Genomic DNA, 19,096 nt, shown 5'->3' with positions numbered 1-19,096 from the left:
CCATAGCAATTGTTCAATAGAAGCCTGTGTTCATAACTTTTACAGTGTCTTATAAGCATTTGCTGATGAATATAGCTTTCTTATTGTTGCAGAGCATTTTTTAAACAGCAAACGGCAAGATTTAAAAGGGGGCCAAGAGGTATACATTTTATCTTGCTTATTCATATTTGCATGTTCATAGAATAATGTTGTAGGTGGCAGCCAAAGACAACAGCTGTGATGGCAGTGCCGACGATAGTTAGGATAGTTGATTACTGTGCGGCTTGTGAGTTTGCAAGGGTCTTCTGTTTCATGACAGCCCTCCTCTAAATACAGAAAAGTGATGCAAATGCAGGCCTGATTCTCAAAACCTTTATTCTGAAAAGTGGCCCTACTGACTTGGTATGTCTCAAAATAGGAAAGAGTTGATGGATAAGACATCAGGGCCCAATTAGATGTGACACCAGATGCCTCATACTATTGTTAGCATTTGTATTACCATTGTGTTGAGCCGTTTCTTGTGCTAGCAAACAAAGCAAAATGGCAGCATTTACAAAAAGATCATCCAATGTAAAGGGCAGCAGATGTCAAAGAGGCAACAAAGTCCAAGGACAGGAGACATTACTGGTCAGCATGACAAGCAGTGGTCAAAGAGTGGTCAAGATGCTGGTAGGCATTACTGCAAAGCTGAGATTTAAGGATGGGTTTGAAGGAGGATACTGTGCTTATTATTCACTGTTGAGCATCCTTGGCCTCCTATCTTGCAAGAGATAGATTGTTTACAGGAGTGGGAGTTTAGGACTTCACCCAGTTGGTATAATGAAACTGGTTGTTTTGGCAAGTGATCGCTTCGTATGCAAAGATCTGTTACGCTTGCACTGCAGCTCAAAAGGATGCTGCATACATTGGACTGACTGAGCAAGTGCGATTAAGTCTGGAGATGCACCACGTGCCCTACAAATCCAGGAGGTATTGGAGTTGCCATGCAGGAGCAAGTCAACAGGGTACAAGTACAGTAATTCCACCACATCCCATGCTGGAGCTAATGCTATGTGCAAATTCACCTAGTGAGTCATGTCTGCTTGCATTAAAAAAAAAGGAAAACAAAATAGTCTTCGTATGTCTCACTGGCAAGAAGACACTGAAACTGGCTAGGCTGGTTGGGAACCAACCTGGCGGCAACCCTAGTTAGCAGATTTTGTAAATAAGGTGAGTGGGTTTTGTTTCTGTATCTGAAGACAAGGACACAGATGGGTTCTGAGTTATGGCAGGTAGCATTCTACATTTAAGTTTGCAAAGCTTTTTATTAATTTCACAAAAAGCAGTCACAAAATTGTATCTTCTTTCAAAAGAATCAAATAAATAGAATTTAAAGACTCTTGAAATTTACTTGTCGAGTTCAGTTTTTTAAAGTTTAGCGACAGATTTAGTGAAGTCTTTTCCTTTTGAAGGAGAACAGCAGATTGCGACAGGAATGGAAAAGTTTGGATTTATTATATTGTACACAGAACACAGCATTCTTCAAACCTCAGGGACCCATTTGCATTTGCTTTATTTCTTCTCAAAATGAACACAATTTTGCAGAATCTTCCTAACCCTGTAAATTACCGTATGAAAAGAGAAACACCCCCCCCGCTATTCACAAGGCAGAAAAATGGGACATTAACCTCACATAAAACCCACTGGCTTGCATCTTGCTTCCTCATTAAGCCTGTGCCAGTTTTGCAGTAGATTTCAAAGGTGCAAGCTCACTTTTGTTTTTCCAATGATCAATCCACGAAGTAATGTCTTACTTAAAAGGAAACTACTTAAAAAGCATCATTCCCTTTTTGAAGGTATCCCCATCAGTTACATACTATTTTCTCAGCATTGCATATCTGAAAACCAAGATAAATGTTTTTGAGCAATTTGAAGCCCTTACTACAAGAGAGAAAACAAGTATTATTCGTATTGTTTGTTTTCCCACAATGTATTTTTATGGGAGAGCTGCGGGGACCATATTTTGTATTCAGTGAACAACTTCTGTGGTGTAAAATGTCTCTTTTTTGGTATTCAAATAACCACGAAAGCAATGTAGCTATATCTCATTGCCATGGACATTACCACCTAAACCAACCAGAATGAAAAAAAAAAAGGTTATTTCTTACCTCATCCATTGTGAAAGACACAGATTTATGAGATAACATTTGGCAGTCCTGTGACCAACGATAATAAAAATCTCTTTCCCTTGGGCATCCAAGAACCACAGTATATTGTAACACTTCCAGTTCTTAAACAGCACTGAACCACATTGTGCAGGGCTGCATACCTTTCTGAAAAGATGATGCGTTTTCCTTGTTGTCGTAAAACATATTTGTTTATCAAATGCACCCAAAAAAGGAAAAAGTCAGACATTAGACAAGAACGAATTGGATGGAAATCGGTGAGAAACAAGGGCAATCTTAGCATCTTCATTGTTGCTCCTGTCTGCCTTGCTATGACTCTACCTACAGAAATACTGCATTATTGAAAGTTTCCCTTTTGCTGCTGAAAAGAAAATTGCTATTTTCATCCTTCTAGTACCAGGGCATGCTCTTAAAATGTACTCTTAATAATGGCAGAAAGAAATTATATGGCACAATAGGCACAATAAATTTATATATTTTTCCTTTTTTGCCAAGTACCTTTCCTTACTAGAGAAGCGTACTGTGCCTTATGTGAAAGAAAAGGCAAGGAACAGACCATACTCGGAAGTCCCTAACACAAAATAAAGTATGTTAGGTTTCAAATCACACATCATAAATACAGGTCTCCAGTATTTCAGTTTGGGCATAAAATACCCCAGAGTTTAAAAAGCTCCAAAGATACCTGTCCCAAACATAAAAAGGAAATAAAATGTTGAGAGCTGTATTGGAATAGGAAAGGCAGAAGTCATTTTTCTGCCTCTCTTGGAGTCCATCCTTTTCCAGTGTCACTTCTTTACTGCAGCAGACGTTTACCCCGACTTGTAGCAGCATTTCAGAGGAGCCAATTCTGGGTCTCAGGGATGTGCTAGACCAGCCCAGGCGGTAGGGCTTGTCAGTGCGATTCCCAGGGTGTACGAGCACCCCTTCGCCTCCTAGAAGGATTGTACCTGGTGCCTGCCAACAGCTGTGTTCAAATTGTATTTTTTAAAAAATGACTTCTCATTCATTCTGGGGGACTTAGGCACCAAATTATTACTTGCTAATGGCAGGAAAGGCCAGGCTTCGGGCCCATTTGTGGGCCTGACGGTGGCAAAATGACCAGCTCGGCAGTGCCTTCACCTCCCCGCCGCAGCGGCCGCCCGGCAGAGCCCACACCTGCCGGAGAAGGCCAGGGAGAAAACCCCCGGCGTCCTGCGGGGAGAAGGATCCGGTCCCCCGCGCCCCGGCAGGGGCAGGCCGGCCTGTTGGCCGCTGGGGCCCGCAGCCGCGGCGGGAAGCGGCTCCGCGAATGAGGCGGCGGTTATGAATGGGACCCGAACGCCTCGTTCGGGGGCGTGAACGCCGGAGCCGCGGCGGGGGGGGAAGAGCCCGGCACCAACCCGCTGCGGCGGGGCCCCCTCAGCCGCGCGGGCGGGCGGAGGGGCTGCGGGAGGGCGTAGCGGGGAACCAGAGGGACGGACGCCTGACCGCCCACCGCAGTGCTGCAGCCCGAGCTCTCTCCAGGGACAAGGGCCCTGGCGGGCCCTCGCCCCAGCGTCCGCGGCCTAAAGGCGGCCCAGGGGCTGCCGCTGGGCCCCCGGCCCCCCTTCCCGTCCCCGGGTTCCTCTCTCCTGCCGGCCTCTCGCACGCCAACTGCGTGAGCGGGCGGGCGGAAGGAGCGTAAGGCGCCATAGCGCTCATTGGGCTCCGCAAGGCGCGTAAGGCCTAGCGACGCTCCGAGAATAGCCCCGGAGAAAGGAGGGGGCGTTGTAACCGCCTCGCCCAGCCCGTCAATGTCGGCGGCCATCTTTGTTTCGGGCAGAGCCCCGCGGCCGCCGCGGAGCTTTCGCGCTCCTGAGCGTGCCCGGTTTCAAAATGGCCGCCGAGCGGTCCCTTTTTTTTCTGACACGGAGCGGGAGGAAATAACAGTCAGCTCCCGGGCTGGGAGGGGCGGGGGGAGAGACGTGGGGACCGCGGCGAGTCTCATGCCGAGCGGAGGGGCCGAGCCGGAAGCTGCCGCTGCGTGCTCGGGGAGGCGGGCAAGGAGCGAGCGTGTGAGGAGCGGGGCGGAGGTGGCGAGGGAGAAGGAGGAGGCGCAGGCGGCGGCGGCGGCGGGGGGAGCGCAGCCGAGCCAAGCCAAGCCGAGCCGCTAAGTCCGTCCGGCCGCCAGAGCGGGCGCGCGTAGGCGCTGTGCGGAAGGGCCGCGGCCCCTCGGCGGAATCGGCGTAGGGGGCGTTGGAGAATCACCGCGGCGGCCGCCGGGTTGGCTGGCGGGAGGCGCGCGGGGAGGAGGGGGCGGCCCGCTCGGTGCCGCCGCGGCTGAGGAAGGGAGGGCGGGCGGGCAGCCAGCCGGAGCCCAGCGTCAGCAGCGGCAGCGACACCACCGCCGCCGGCCAGCGCCATGGGTGAGTCTCCAGCCCGGGGCCGAGGCGCGGGGGGGCCGTGACAGTCCGAGGCGGGAGCCTGCGGCCGCGGGGTCTCCATGATGGGTGGGCTGGGAGGCAGCACGGGAGGAGCGGGGGCGGGGGGGGGCAGCGAGCACCGCCGAGAGCCCCATCCCGGCGGCGGGGACCGGCTGCCGGGCGGCGCGGAGCATCGGCCCCGCCGCGGGGCCCCCCGTCCCTCTTGCCGCCCCCCGCCTTCCTCCTCCTCAGCTGCAGCTCCAGCCCCCCCCCTTGCCGTCTCTCCTCCCCCCCCCCCCCCCCCCCCCCGGCAATCACTTCCTGCCTCGCCGAAATTGTATAATGCCTGCGCGGAGCTGGGGAGCCAGGCGACGAAAATGCCGGAGATATTTCTTCTCCCTCGCTTTCTCCCCTTCCCCCCCATCCCTCCTCCCCTTTTCTCCTTTTGCGCCCAAATTTGGGAGGGAGGAATTTGCTGCAGGAATTAAAACAGCCTTCAAATATGCGGGAGAGGAGCGGGTGGGACTGAAATCACGGCGCCAGGGAGAGGAGGAGGAGGAAGAAGGGGGCGCCTGTGCGCGGGTGGGTGCGTGTGTGGCAGCGGGAGAGGGCCGAAGGCACCGCGGCGTGCTTGCCCGCCAGCCGCCTACCCGTCTCTGTAGCCTTTTTTTTTTTTTTTTTTTTTTTTAGGGCTTTTTTGGAGGGCTTCATGCCGCTCGGGTCTGGCTCTTATTTGCCGCCCGCCGGGGCGTGCGCGGGGCTGGTCGCCGCCTCCGCGGGTTTGCCAGTCCGCGCCCGCCCGCGCTGCACCGCGCCCCGGCCGGCTCCTGCCCCTGCAGTGGCGGCGGGCCGGGGCCTCGGCCGGTCGTTTTTAAAACAAAACAAAAAAAATACTAAAAATTACAATTTACGAACAGCTCCCCCGGCAATCTGTATGAAATACTTTGAGCAGTTTCTGTGTGATCCCCTCGTTTAGCCAACCAGTCCTGCAAAATAAATTGGAGGGTGGTTTAATGTTTCAGGAGGGTGACTGGAAAGAGGCACGACGTTACATATGAACATTTTAATGGGCAACTTAAGGAAAAGCAGCTAAACTTATTTTAGCATGAAGTTGTTGACTTCATGCTGAACCAGTTATGTACAAATGTAATTCTGTAAAAGACAATGTTCAAGAATCTTCTGTGTGCAGTTTGTGTGCCGCCTCCTGCAGATGAAAAATCACTGAACAGAAGACTGTCAGAAGTACCCATTCACTGAATCTTTTTGCTTGGCCATAAGAATCTCCCTCTGATTGACAGTGGTTTTAGGTTATGTTCAGTGAAAGAAACGCTTCCATATGTAGAAATACTTATTATCTATATAAATATTGCGACCAAAAAAGTGTCAGCTTGTGTGAATATGCAGGCTTTGCTCCCTTGAAAGTTAGATGGGCTGCTGCTGTATATCTTGCCTAAAAGGTAGACCATACCTTCTTATGCAAGACTTTTTTTGTAGTAGTAGCTTTTCAGTGCTAAGTAATAACTTAATTTCTGACTAGAACTTTCACTGAGGTATCAAACTAATGTTACTCTAAAGTATTTCTCCTTTCTAATTCTGTCTACATATATTTTAAAGTTCTTGCCTGTGGAAATGTTAGGAAATTGGGGAAGATGTATTTTTGTGTATTATTTAACATCTTTCACTTGATACCTGCTTAGTTTGTAAAGTTTGTGTCTTGTTTGCTCTGTGAGATTACTAGCATCTTTGGCTGGTGACTTGTGAATGTAGAAGCATTAATTTGTCCTGGCTTCAGATGACTGCATTTTTTTTTTTTTTTAAGCTGACACGTGAATAACAAAAACCAATAAACAGAAATTTTACTTAGCAGAGCAGGTTTCAAAAAGCCATTGCTTTAAAGGTCAATTACTGCCTTGTCTGTGGTGAAACCTGAATTGAAATGCAAGAACATCACCTGTTCTGCGTTTGCTGCTATGGAAGAAAGGGTTGCTACTTAGTCATTCTGAAATTGAAGCAAATGCACCCAGAACTGTGCATATCAGTCGGTGTGCTGATAATAACTCACAGCATTTCCTTCAGTTTACCCACAAGGACAAGCGACTAGTCTCGGTTAAAATGGTGCTTCAGATATATGCTCAGTGTGACAAGCAAATGTGTGTTTGTGTATATATGGATTAAAAACTTAATTGTTTATCTTATGCAGAAATAAAGGATCAGATTTGTTGTCTTTGAAAGCTAAAATACAATAGATTTTTGCTTTCGTTTTCCATAAAAATGTCTAAGTGTGCACAATAGAAGTATCTTTTTTTTTTTTTCTTTAACTGGCTGGCAACTTAGTGGTGTCTTCATTACTCTCTTCCATGGGTCATGCTCCTATTTCTTGTACTTAGTCAGTTCTAGTAGTTCAGCACTGCTGTGGTGGTGTTTTTAATACTATCTTAAAATACACATTAAGACAACAAATAGTTATAAAATACAATGGCTGCAGATTCAAAACCTCTTTTTAAACACAAAGCCAGTGAAGGACAATCTGCCTCGGAGAAGGTGTAGGAGAGAGATTTCTACTCAGAACTGTAGTGTGACATACATTTTTAGCTTTAATTTATTGCTAGACTATTCACTTAACCTGTCTAGACCAGAGATGCGTATGTATGAGCGATGTTCTGTTTTCTGTAAATTGGTGCTTTAGCTCCTGAAATAAGCTAGTTAATTGCAAATGTGTTCTCTGTAATTAGAATGGCATTTAGTCACCATTTAAGTAGTTTAGTTAAGTCTCGTTTAAATTAGTAATTCAAATTTGGGGTAGTGTTAAACTGTAGGCGGACAAACTATTCCCTGGGAGGGTTTGAACGTCTTGAACTGATATTTATAGAACAGATGTCTTACAGAGGTGGGGATGGTGGCATAGGTGAGGTAAAGACATTTCTCAACAGCGAGGGCCAGAAACTTGGTTCACAGAAACCAATGACTTCCTGTTCACCTTGCCAGAGTGAGTTTTGCATATGTTAGGGGTGAGTCAAACTGGACTTTTTTTCCAGCCCTGGTTTAATGGTAGCATCGTGATAGCTCTGTAAAGTCATCAGGTAGCTCTTTTCTATTTGTGGTTTTTAAAAAATCAATATTTACTTACATAACTTGTAGTTTTGCCTTCTGCTTTAGTTTAATGCAGCTGCCCTGCAAAACCAGGTATTTGCTGCATTGTACGAGCATGGCTGTGAAGCTACTGTAAATTATGACGTTCTTTGTGTTACATTAAAAATTGAAAAGTAACCAGTAGGCTCATAAAGCACTTCAGAAGACTACGTATCCACTTCCCTTTTGACAGAGTTTGAGCAGGAGGTATGTAAAATGCACACCTGGCTAAACCTTGTTCTGATGTACATCCTGGACTGACTTCCCGCAAAAGCCACTTAATCTTACTTCTGCTTTTTGTGCATCAGTGCTGTTCCATGCTTCTAAATGTGCCTTACAGAAACCCGCCAATTGCACACCAACTTCAGTGTCTGGACCAGTAGTGCTGCTGTGCAGAGCAGTGCACTGCCCGGTAGCCCTTCTTAAAGCCACTTACAGGGCGTGTTCTTCAGTGGCTCTAGCTCTGTATCTTATTTACAAATGGCTCTTTGTGTGGCTGTTTTCATGCCAGATTTCTATCATTTAACTCAATGATAGGTCAGAATGCATTCGCAAATAATTTTGGAAGCAGTATTACAGAACAATAACACTATGGGTGTTACATTCAGAAGCACTTAAGCAACTAAAATAGAACTGAACTATTTCTTAGTAGCACAGAAGATTTAGAAATTTTTTTTTGTCAACATTGAAAATCGCATCTCAAGATGTAGGCTTTTTTAATTGCTTTTTTTCCTGTTTTACACTTAAAGGTTGTGTGCTTTTTTGGTTGGTTTTTTTTAACCTGAACAATAAAGATGTTAGGACTTACAAGCAGGGGGAGGATTAATTAAAACATGTAGGGAGATTTGTCCCTCCTTTGACCCATTGTAGCTTTAGGGGGATCAATATTAAGATACAGCATCTAGTTTTGGTGTCAGCATTTTTAAGATAGAGCTTTTTAAATGGAAAGATTGCATCATACTCACAAAAGATGCAAGACCTGAAGAAAGAAGAAAAAAAAAATTGAGTTTAAACTTGTCTTTCATTTGATCACAAGAAAGACCAAGGGGTGACAGTGGTCTTAGAAGCATGCTTCTGAAGGAGAGAATGCCACATACTAAGCTTTTTCTAGTGCTTTGGAGTAAAGCATGACAGGAACAATGACCAGAAAGAGAAATGCAAACTAGATATATAAGGCACGCTCTTTAATGTTGTTGGTGACTGTTGAGCTACAAAGTAGCAGTTTATCAAATTCCAATCAAAATAGTCTTATTGTATGTAGAAATCAGTCTATCATGCAGTAATGTTATTACAAAGAGACCTTTCAGAAAGGCAGCCGAAGTCATTGATGGCAGACTTTCTGGTGTGACATTTGTCTGAAAAAGCATTGTAGGTAATTTGAGTTGATGCTGAGAAAAATTTAAGATGGCATCAGTGTTGGTACTGGTGCCAGTGGTTGTCACTATATTATGGGCAGGCAGATTATTAGAAGAAGAATGTATGAAAAATTACCTCTTTTTGTATCTCGTACATTAAAAGACCATTCATGTAATGATTCAACTTGAACTTTAAATAAAATGAAACTTGACCTAGTGAGATGGTCAAAATTGCCAAGAATGCTTAATGTTAACATAAAGCTTAAATCAAAACTTTTCCAACATTGGCTGGTTGGAGTGTTTTAATCTCATTTATGTGTAATTCTTTCACAGTTTGCAGAAAGTTTTAGTATGCCCAGCAGTATTTTCAAATGGTATCTTCTGCTTTCCTTTTTGTTCTTTAAGCACCTTATCATGCGATTTCATAGCTTATGCTGGTATAACTGGACTGCAGCTGAAAAATACTGTCTTGATTGTGTGTTCCTCTCTTCTCCTTTGTGTTACCTCTAGTGTTCATGTACTGACTGGTATGATTAGGTGAGCTGGCTGATGTAACTGAAAGCTAACCTTAGGGTAGGGTAGTTTTCAGCTGGATATGTGAGCTAATCTGGCTTGTTCTTTACCTATATGGTTCCCAGAACTGATATGAGGGAAGCCTAAGCTCAGCCCTGACGGTACAGTTGCTGGGTGAATCTGTTGGCCAGCTGCTTGAAAGGAGGCGATTCTGCTACTCTCCCCACCCTTGCAGCAGTGCCTTTCTGGCCCTGCAGTGAGTCAGTTCATGGAGCTCAACTCACAGGAATTGCCTGGTTTTTCTTCCCTGTGATTATTTTTCTTTCTATCAGTTGAGCTTCCTGAACCTTTCATGTCATGGGATCACAGAAGTGTTGGAATGAAAAGAGAAATGCAAGTGTGCTCTAGGCAAGAGATGGAACTTCAGCTGACCGTTTTGGCAGTAGACAGCTACGCACAATCCTGATTTAGTGCCTGTTTTAGACTGGTGTAACATGGCACTGCTGCAAAGAGAAACGAGCTTGATTTTCTGTTCCCACCCTAACACTGAATCTTAATGTAGGCTGAAAGTTGTGGTAGTGCGCCCAAGGCAGCAGAGATACGTGGTGGTTGATTGAGTTGTACAACTTGTTTATTTCCACTTTACCAGCGGTTAAGATAGGAAAAGAGGAAAACCCTATCCTGTTGGAGGAATTAATGCTAGTGGTTAAGAAGGTAGTATTCTCCCCTCGGTGCTGAGCTGGTGACTTAGCTGAGGATAAACACAAGTGGGCAAAGTTTAATGGCTCTTGTTTCAGCTGCTATCATTTACTCCTTAAGCACTGAATGGATGAGGTGACTTGCTTTTTATTATCTGCTGTTGCATCATTACCTATGATGTATTAGTATTACCATAAACTACCATTAGGGCTTTCTTGAGTGATGTGCAAAACTAAAGCCTTGACTAATGATGGCTGCAGAAATCTGGCAGTGCAGAGGGTCTTGTAGTCCTGATCAGATCATAACTGTGGTGGTATCTTAAGTAAGTTGAGATACCAGTTTTAGCTGACTTCTTGTCAAAAACAAAGCAGTTGTGAGGCATTAAAGCTGTTGCTGGAGAAATGTGATATTTCTGGAAGCTTTCTGACAGCAGATATTTTTTCTGGCTGTGCAATCTTACCAATACTCACTGTAGCTTTTTAAAACAAGAATGCAAAACTCAGTATATGACTCAAAATCTGAGTTCCAGATGCTGGCTTAAATATAATTGAATGCTTTCAAGTTTGGGACAGTGAAAATTTCCAAAGTAGAATGAGGCCAAGAAACCCATCTTCTTATTTCTCCCCCCTGCCCCCTGCTTCTGGAAACAAACACTTCCTAATTGTAGTTAGTTAAGGTATACTAACAAACCAAGAGATTCAAGATTAAATTAGTTTCTTCTTGGGCGGCTTTGCCAGATGGTGTGAAATGAAGGTCTGAGTAATCTCTTGATGGGTAGAGGGGAGCCATCCTGTTGCCTTCTTCTGTGTTCTTTATTTTTTTTAGCAGTTAGTTGAGGGAGAACTTATAGAGGTGAATAGTCTGCAAACTGCTGCAGTATTAGTTAATGAAGCTCGTGGTCTTCTACTGTTCAGCTGTGCCAAGTATTGACCTTCAGTGCTCTTATTTGCAATTCTGCGGGCATCTGCAAACCTGTACATTTTCAGAGCAGTGGAAGGAACCTGCAGTTTGTAAGCGACAGACTGAAGCAATGGGGAACAAGACCTTAAAGGGACTGGGGCAAAAACTGGAGGATATGGTTGTTCAGTCCTTTTTCAGTTGTGGGTTGTGAATAGAAGGAATCTCCTTTTTAATCAGTTAAAGGAAAAATATCTTAATGTTACAAGGTCAAAACAATACTGAAGACTAGATGCTTGAAAGGAGGAGAAGGTAGGGGTAATAAGCCCCCATCCTATAAAAATTTGGCAAGGAAAGCTGGGAATTTCAGCAGGGAGTTTTTCCTTATCAGCAGTTTCAAATTTCATTAGCAAGTTAATTTTTGAGCTGGTTGGTGTTTGTTCATTTTTAGGTATTTAACAGGGCCTCTGTAAAAGGTCTTTAAGATTTGTTGTGTTCTGAATCCTTAAACAGTTGAAATTTTCAGCAGGTGAGTTCAACATTATATCAGTACTCAGTATTTTATGCAGCCCAAGTTAAGTCATTTCAATGTTAATACCTTAGTAATGAAGGGACACTGTCATCTTGTTTATTCAAACATATGCAAGAGTTGATTTTGGAGAAGACTTTGAAAGTGATTAAGACACAGCTTCTCCAAAGAAATGTTCAATGGATGGCCTCTAACCTGGTGGCTGAATGAATTTCTCTTGGCCCTAGCTTTGTGCCTGTGGCTTCTTGCCTAGCAATATGCCTGCAAGACAGCCAATATCCCCTTAGGTAAAGGTGACTCTCTTTTGGTATGTTCAAGTCTTTGTCGCTGTGGGTAGCAAAAATGATTCTGGGTTTCTTGTTCTTTTGAATTGTGTTCCCAGTTGTGAATCTTGGCCATCAAGTACTCTGGTGTGGAGAGGAGTTAACTCCCACTCTGAAATTTTGCATGGCGAATCATGCAGGATAGCTGCTCTGCTGGTATATATATTGGACCATGTAATGCATGCTCTTCACAGCCACCTTTGTTACTAATGCCAAAAACAAAAGCACTTGGGAAGTTGAGAAACTGACAGATTTGGTGCTGTTGATCACCAGGATGGTTCGCTATTGAGCTGTGGCTTCAGTCCTCGCAGTCTTTAGTTTTGTCATCCTCCTCGCAGTCTTTAGTTTTGTCATCCAGGGCAATTAGACTGCTGGTATTCTGGATGCTTTCAAATGGGCTGCCTCTTGGAAAAATGTATGCAGTAAATGCCAAGTTGAAAATTAATTCCTTGACATGGAATAAATGAAATCAAAACTTTGGGTTTCTAACTGCCAACTTATACTACAGATGAGTGGTAATTATACCGACTGTATATTGTAATAGTCTTAATGTTAAACCTGGATGATACATTTTATTATCAGTATGGACCGTTCTTTTGTATCAGTTACCATTGCAACCCCCAGGGAAGCAATCTTAAGTTTTACTTACTATCTTCCTTACACAGTAATTATAATGGGAGCTATCTTTCTGTGGTATCTCTCTAGCTTAAAAATAAAGACAATTAAAAACAATGCAGCCAGCCAGCCAGCTGTGTTTCAAAACACATAAGTTTAACACATGAGGAGGTTTTTATTAGTTGGAATAATTCTTTAAAATAGCACCTGCGTCTCTTTTTTTTTTTGTTGTTGTTGTCTTGGTCTCATTAGAGTTCTTTATATTACAAATACAGAACTCCTCAGACAGTGTGGAAATAGTTAAAAAGTAAAATCCTCTAAGTATTAGTAATTTAATAATATCCTTAAGGACCTCTTCTGGTAGTGTTTGAACCTTGTAGTAGGAAGTATTGAAACAAAAATAAACATGATTTCAGAGTATCCTGAAAATTCAGTTTATAATTAAAAGTCTAACTTCTGTCTTTTAGTGTCATTAAAATATGCTGTCATGGGGGGAAATGAATGCTGTGGAAAAATACCTAACCTGCTCCAAGTGATAAAAAATACAGTAACTTAACTTTGAACTGCCACTGGTTTTTTTTTTCCATAAAAATGTGTTTTATCTGATTAGTTGGTAACAACTTGTTGATGATGAGATAGTCTCAAGATGTATTTTAATTTTTCTAAAGAAGTTGCTTGTCTGAGACAAAAGGATCGGTGCTTTCAGAAGTACTTGGTTTCACTCTTCTGGGGTGCTAGTTTGCTACAGCACAAAAATACAATAAATCTTAAAAGACAAGTGACAGGGACATGTCTCTTAGAAAATTTTAGCTCAAAATGTCTTTCTTCATGAAACCTACAGGGCTTCTGAAGGCGTCTGTAAGTCGGAGCTTGAGGTGTTCAGCATAGAAAGTAGTATAGGAAAATAAGAGAATATACAGAAAAACAGATGGCTTCCATATGGGAATGAGTTGCATCCACCATACAGAAATGTATGGTAAAAGCACTTCACCCTAGTTACTTTTAAATGAGAATTCCTCATGTTAACAGAAGCACCAGAGGTGAAATACTATAATTTCTGTCATGATTTTAAGGGGAACACACTTCACTTAGAGTGTTTTGAATGTACTTGAGTATTTCTGCATGAGTGATTCACCTCTCATTAGCATTTCTGCACCTACATGTTCAAGAAATTTTACTAGATCTGATAGTAGCCCTTTAGGCTAGAAATGTAACAATACTCTTTCTTGTATTGCCATCCTTACAGCTGCTTGATGAGGAGAATGGGTTATATTGCTGGGGAGTTGACTTCTGTTGGTATTCAAGGTGTAGAACAGAAGGGAGTGCATAGTGCACACCTGCGAATGCCTTTTTCTGAGTCCCTCAGTTGAAATACTGCTGGTTGGATTGCAGGAATCTACTCTTCCTGAAAAATTCACTCGTGCTTGGGCAGATGTGAGATGCCCTTGCTGTTGCTGCTGCTTCACCCAGAGATTTGGGGTGGGAGAGGGAGGGAATCAGGTGGTTTGTTTTTGTTTTGTTTTTAAATAGGTATAAACCTATAAAATTTATCACCACCTGCTGAGTCTGTGTTAACTGGCCAATCTGTATGCAAATTTTGAAGGAAAGTGCCATGTTAAGGTGAACCTGAAGAAATTGAAAAATGCTCAACAGTAACTTAGATGAAAGGAAATGGTGAAGGAACATCATGGCATGATTCTTCAATGTGTTTCTTAATACTTACTGTGCTTTGTTGCTTCTTTCTGCTATGTTTCCAGTGCTGAGTAAGACTCTTGAAATGGTCTCCAGGTTGAAGCACTAACCTACTTTGTGGAGAATGTCTATTTCCTTAAAAATGGCTCTTTTCAAACCCATGGCTTAGTTAATTTCATAAGAGATGAAAGTAGTGTGAGGTAAAATTGCCTGAAAGTTCCCAACAGTTTTTTTAAATTATTTTTAAATCTTTCAGTTATATCTCTGTGGGAAACTTTCACAAACTAAACAGAAGAGAGACATGTTAAATATGAAGTGGAGTACAGATTTTTTTGTATCCAGGAATCTTTCATAGATTTTTTTGTATCCAGGAATCTTTCATAGATTTTTTTGTATCCAGGAATCTTTCATAGATTTTTTTGTATCCAGGAATCTTTCATAGCTTTTTTTCAAAATACCTTTCCTTTGCATCTTTCATCTTCAACCCTCGTCTCAGTGTTTGTATTGGGATGAACATTCAAGGATAGCAAAATTGAGGAGGAGGAGTTAGGAAGGAAGGTTGAGAGTGGTGATAGACACACCAAGTGATGTGTGGTTGATGCTTGATCTGCTGCTGTTCCTGACACTAGTTCCCCGGCTGCTGTTTTGGTGACCTCTTTCTGTAGGCTTCCCTGTCTTCTGTGCCATTTCTTGCTGTAGTCATTTTGACTGCTACTTTATGGAGTGGAAGATAATTGGTCACTTTACTGTCAACTTTGATTTTGAGTTGGTTGTTTCAGTTAGATGCAAGTTGCTATGTGATGGTGGTTTGTGTGCGGCTTTCTGCAGGCAGACTGAGGCTTTCTTAAAGCCAGAATAAAGGGGAAAATGCACAAAAAGAACAAGAAGCTTTACTTTTGTACTTTACTTCCTGTACTTTTTAAATTGTATCTAAAATGCCCAAAAAAAGGCTTTCTTCAAGGACTTGGTTGTGTAGCTAATTCTAGCAAAGGATGAACTATTATGTAAAAACTGTCAATATGGCTGGCTGGCGTGAATGTTTTGTAGACTTGTCACAGGTAGAACTTGCTTTAATATTGTGCACTGTAGAGGCCTGCTTTGGTTGTTTGACAGTCGTCCCCCCCCCCCCCCCCCCCCCATCTATAACCAGTTTTGTTTTTCTAAATAGTTAACTGACTTCATTTTCCCGTAGTTGTCTGCTTTCTTGCACTTCTTTGACTGCTGTAAGAATTGCAGCACTGGCTGTGTTCACTATAGTGGCTGCAGTCTGTGTGCAGTTTGCTCAGGCATGCCCTTGTGTACTGTATGCTGGCTCTGAAGGCTGGCAAATTCCTTTTTAACAGGCAAGCTAAGGTTTACTAGTGTGCCTGGTACATCCCCTTTGTTTTTCTTCGGTCTTCTGCTTTCCTTCTGGACATGCTGCCTGTAGCTCAACAGATGGACTATGCTGTCTGCTCTTTCTGATCTTTTACAGTACAGAATCCTTCTTGCAGAATCCTTTTGCTCTTAGACATCACATGTGTTTCAATGCTATCTGTTAATAAACCAGATAATAGTGTCTGGCACAGGAAAAGAGAGAGAGTCTAAAGCTCACTCTTTGGTGATACTGATTCACTATGCCCAGTGAGATTTTGAGGAATAGTTGAATTGAAAGTACATTCACTGGATCAGATCGAAGTTATTGATTATTGACTTAATCAGCTTGCTCCTAGAGACTGAAAGAGACCCTGATTTCTTAATCATGGTTACACATCTAAACAATTTTCTTTTTTTGGCTCCTTTTTGAGGATAGTTTCAATTTTTTCTAATCTAGGCAAGAGCCTAAGTTTGCACTTGGAAGCCAAGTTGTCTTATTATAAAAGAAGGCTTTTAATAGGTTTCTGCTGTCTGCAGTTGACACCTGTTTGATGGAATAAAAGTGCTGATTTCCTTTCCATCAGTACTAGACTTCTACCATGCAGATTATAGCAGACGTTATTGACCTGGCAGATGTTTTTACTTTACTTTGAATAGTGAAAGGAGAAACATGATTGTAGATGTTCAGTGTAAGTTTAACTTTACAGCTAGAGCTGATGAGTTCCCTCTTTTGTATTGTTATTTCCATGTTTTTTAAATTCAGTGGTTTTTTTTTAAATGTGGATTGCATGTGTCTTTATTATATTAACAAGTGCTTAGGGCTTGTAGAGGCACTACTACGTTAAATACTGGTATGTAAAGCTCCTATTTTAAGAATGTGGTAACAAAAACTGTCAGTTGCAAGACACATGCAGTTGCAGTCTGCCTCTGGGATGTGGCAGGACAAGAGGGAGTTATGTATTAGCTGTATGTTTTATGTATTGCCTGCACATTGAAATACTAATATTTCCTGCTAGTTTGGCTAGGTCATAAGTCCTTGAAGAGTTTTCTCATAACATCATGTAAGAGGCTGCTGGTTACTACCAGTGCACAGCAGCTGCACTTACCCATGTAGAGTGTGAGCTGAGCTCTCAAGTTGCTTGTAGTAGAGGTAAAAAATGGCTTTAGCTCACCTTGGATTTGCACCCCCTCTTGATAAGAGGGTTAAGGTATGCTGTTTTGTCAGGCAATGGACCTTACACCAGAGACTGTCATCTTTTGGCCCAGATGGTAGTACCTGAAGAATGACTTTAGCTTTATCATTCCTGCACACAGCACAGAATAAAAGAGAGATGTAAATTACGGTGTACGGGCAATAACAAAGATGAACAACAGACTTGATAGAAAACAAGGAAAAGAGGATTTTTTGATTGTCCGTGTTCTTCCTTAAAACTCCTGGGAAAGCCACTGGTGGTGCCTCCTTTCTCTCTTTTCACTCATTGGCAGAGTTAATAGCAGCTTGCTGCTGGCTATTAATCCATCGGTTCAGATGATGGATCTAAAAATGCTAGCTCTGCAGCTAGTTTATGTGGGCTTTGACATTTTGCTTGGGGGAGACCTACATTAAAGTAACATTGACTGCACAGAGTGGATGCATCAAAAGTCAGCTAAGGCCAAATTTATAATTGTTTGTATGGCTTGCCTTCATTTCTGCTAAGTCAGAGCAGAGATGATGGACAACTACAAGGACTTAAAAATGTTAGAAGACTTGATATAAAATGATAGCTGAAATGCAGTGTAGCTGAATGTAAAGTGATATATATGTGGACTGCTTTTGTGCTGTATGCTCAGTGATAAGCTGTCATCTGTTAAAGCTGTTTGACATCTGTTAAAGCTCAGGAGCAAGGTCTTGGGCCTGTGTACAGTTCACAGTATCATCAGCTCAGTACTCAGAAGTAGTCAAAAAAGTAAATCGGATGTTGGGAATCAGTAAGAAGGGATCAGAGAACGAGAGATACCACATGAGCAGACTGTGGATCTGTGACTGTTTTGCCTCTTGGATGTTGTATGTAGCTCTCACCCTGGCCTCTTCAGAAGAGTACAGAGCTAGAAGAGTGTTACAAAAGAGCAGCAGAGGTGTTCAGAGGCATGGAACGGCTTCTTCTCAATGAAGTATGCTAGACTATTAAGGCTGTTTTCCAACACAGGTAGTACTTTGCAGCAACTAAGCTAACAGGTGGTTAATTTTGAAATTATAAGGTCCTTCCTTTAACAATGTACAGGTAATCAGAGGGAGTCCTTGGTACAGGGGCCTTTGTGGATCCGATGTTTGCATGATGCTAAGAAGAGTGTACACGTGCATGGAAGAGAAATCAATCAAATGCTATTTAAGTAGAAGAATACCCCCATCTTAACAAATACTTGAGAGGTGGATTTTTGGTGGCTGCGGAGGTGTTTAGAGAAATACTGCTGGCTGGTTCCTCAGTTGTATGCGCTACCTTAGAGGTATGTTTTTGGCCACTGTTGAAGGCAGGAACTTTGGTCTGACCCATGTGGTTGTTCTTACTAGATGATGGTTTTAAAATTGCACTGTTTAATAATACTGCTTTTGTGTAGGGAACCAGGCCCTCCTGTGTACCTGGTGAACTGACGTAGAAGTTCTCTGTGCTTGACAATGCTACCTTGTTTCAGAGTTGAAAGTAGTGATGTGCAACATGATAAATTATAGCAATATAGTGCTTAAGGTGGTTGATACCAAAACTGTTGGGCATTCATGTTGCTTCAGGATCTGCAGTATGAGTCGTATCCCAGCCTGTACAGCTTGCTCCAGTTCTGCTGCACATGCATCTGTTATCCTCCCAAAGCTGCCTGGAGTGTCTTGTGCCACCTCTCTGCAGGGCACAGAGAGGGACTGGAACTGATCAGCAGTGCTTTGCTTTTTGGTCCTCTCAGAAGAGTGCAGCAGCAAAGTACCCAATGTGCTGAATTGTTATGGCTCTGGACACTGATAGAATATGAGGGGGACTGTAAAAACAGAAAGCTTATATCCCATTAGGTAGAAAAGGAGAAGGGAACCCCAGTGCCACTTTGAACTGTAGTCTCCATCACAGTGTAAATTTTCTAAAAATAGTCTGAGCCTCTGGGAGTATGGGATTGATTAAAAAGTTAGATGTTAGTGTCCAGAAGCATCATTGACTGCTGGCCTAGAACTTGGTATTGAGATTTTTTCCTTTTTTTTTTTTTTTTTTTTTGTATTGGTGTCTTGAAATACTCAAGCATGGGAAGATGTTTAGTGAAAAACAGAGATTTAAAGGGTCTTTGATATGGGTTTGTAGTTAAAGTATTTTAAGTGCCACGTTGGAGAACTAGCATAGGTCTCTTGTCATCCACAGAGTTAGGTGATGCTGAATGGACAATTAACTTGTGCCCCCTAATTTGTTCTTTATTTTCTGGCTGTTCAACCATGACAGTTACGCCCAAATTT

This window comes from Mycteria americana, chromosome 2, assembly GCF_035582795.1.
Source record: "Mycteria americana isolate JAX WOST 10 ecotype Jacksonville Zoo and Gardens chromosome 2, USCA_MyAme_1.0, whole genome shotgun sequence".
NCBI lineage: Eukaryota > Metazoa > Chordata > Aves > Ciconiiformes > Ciconiidae > Mycteria > Mycteria americana.
This window is presented reverse-complemented; position numbering follows the sequence as displayed.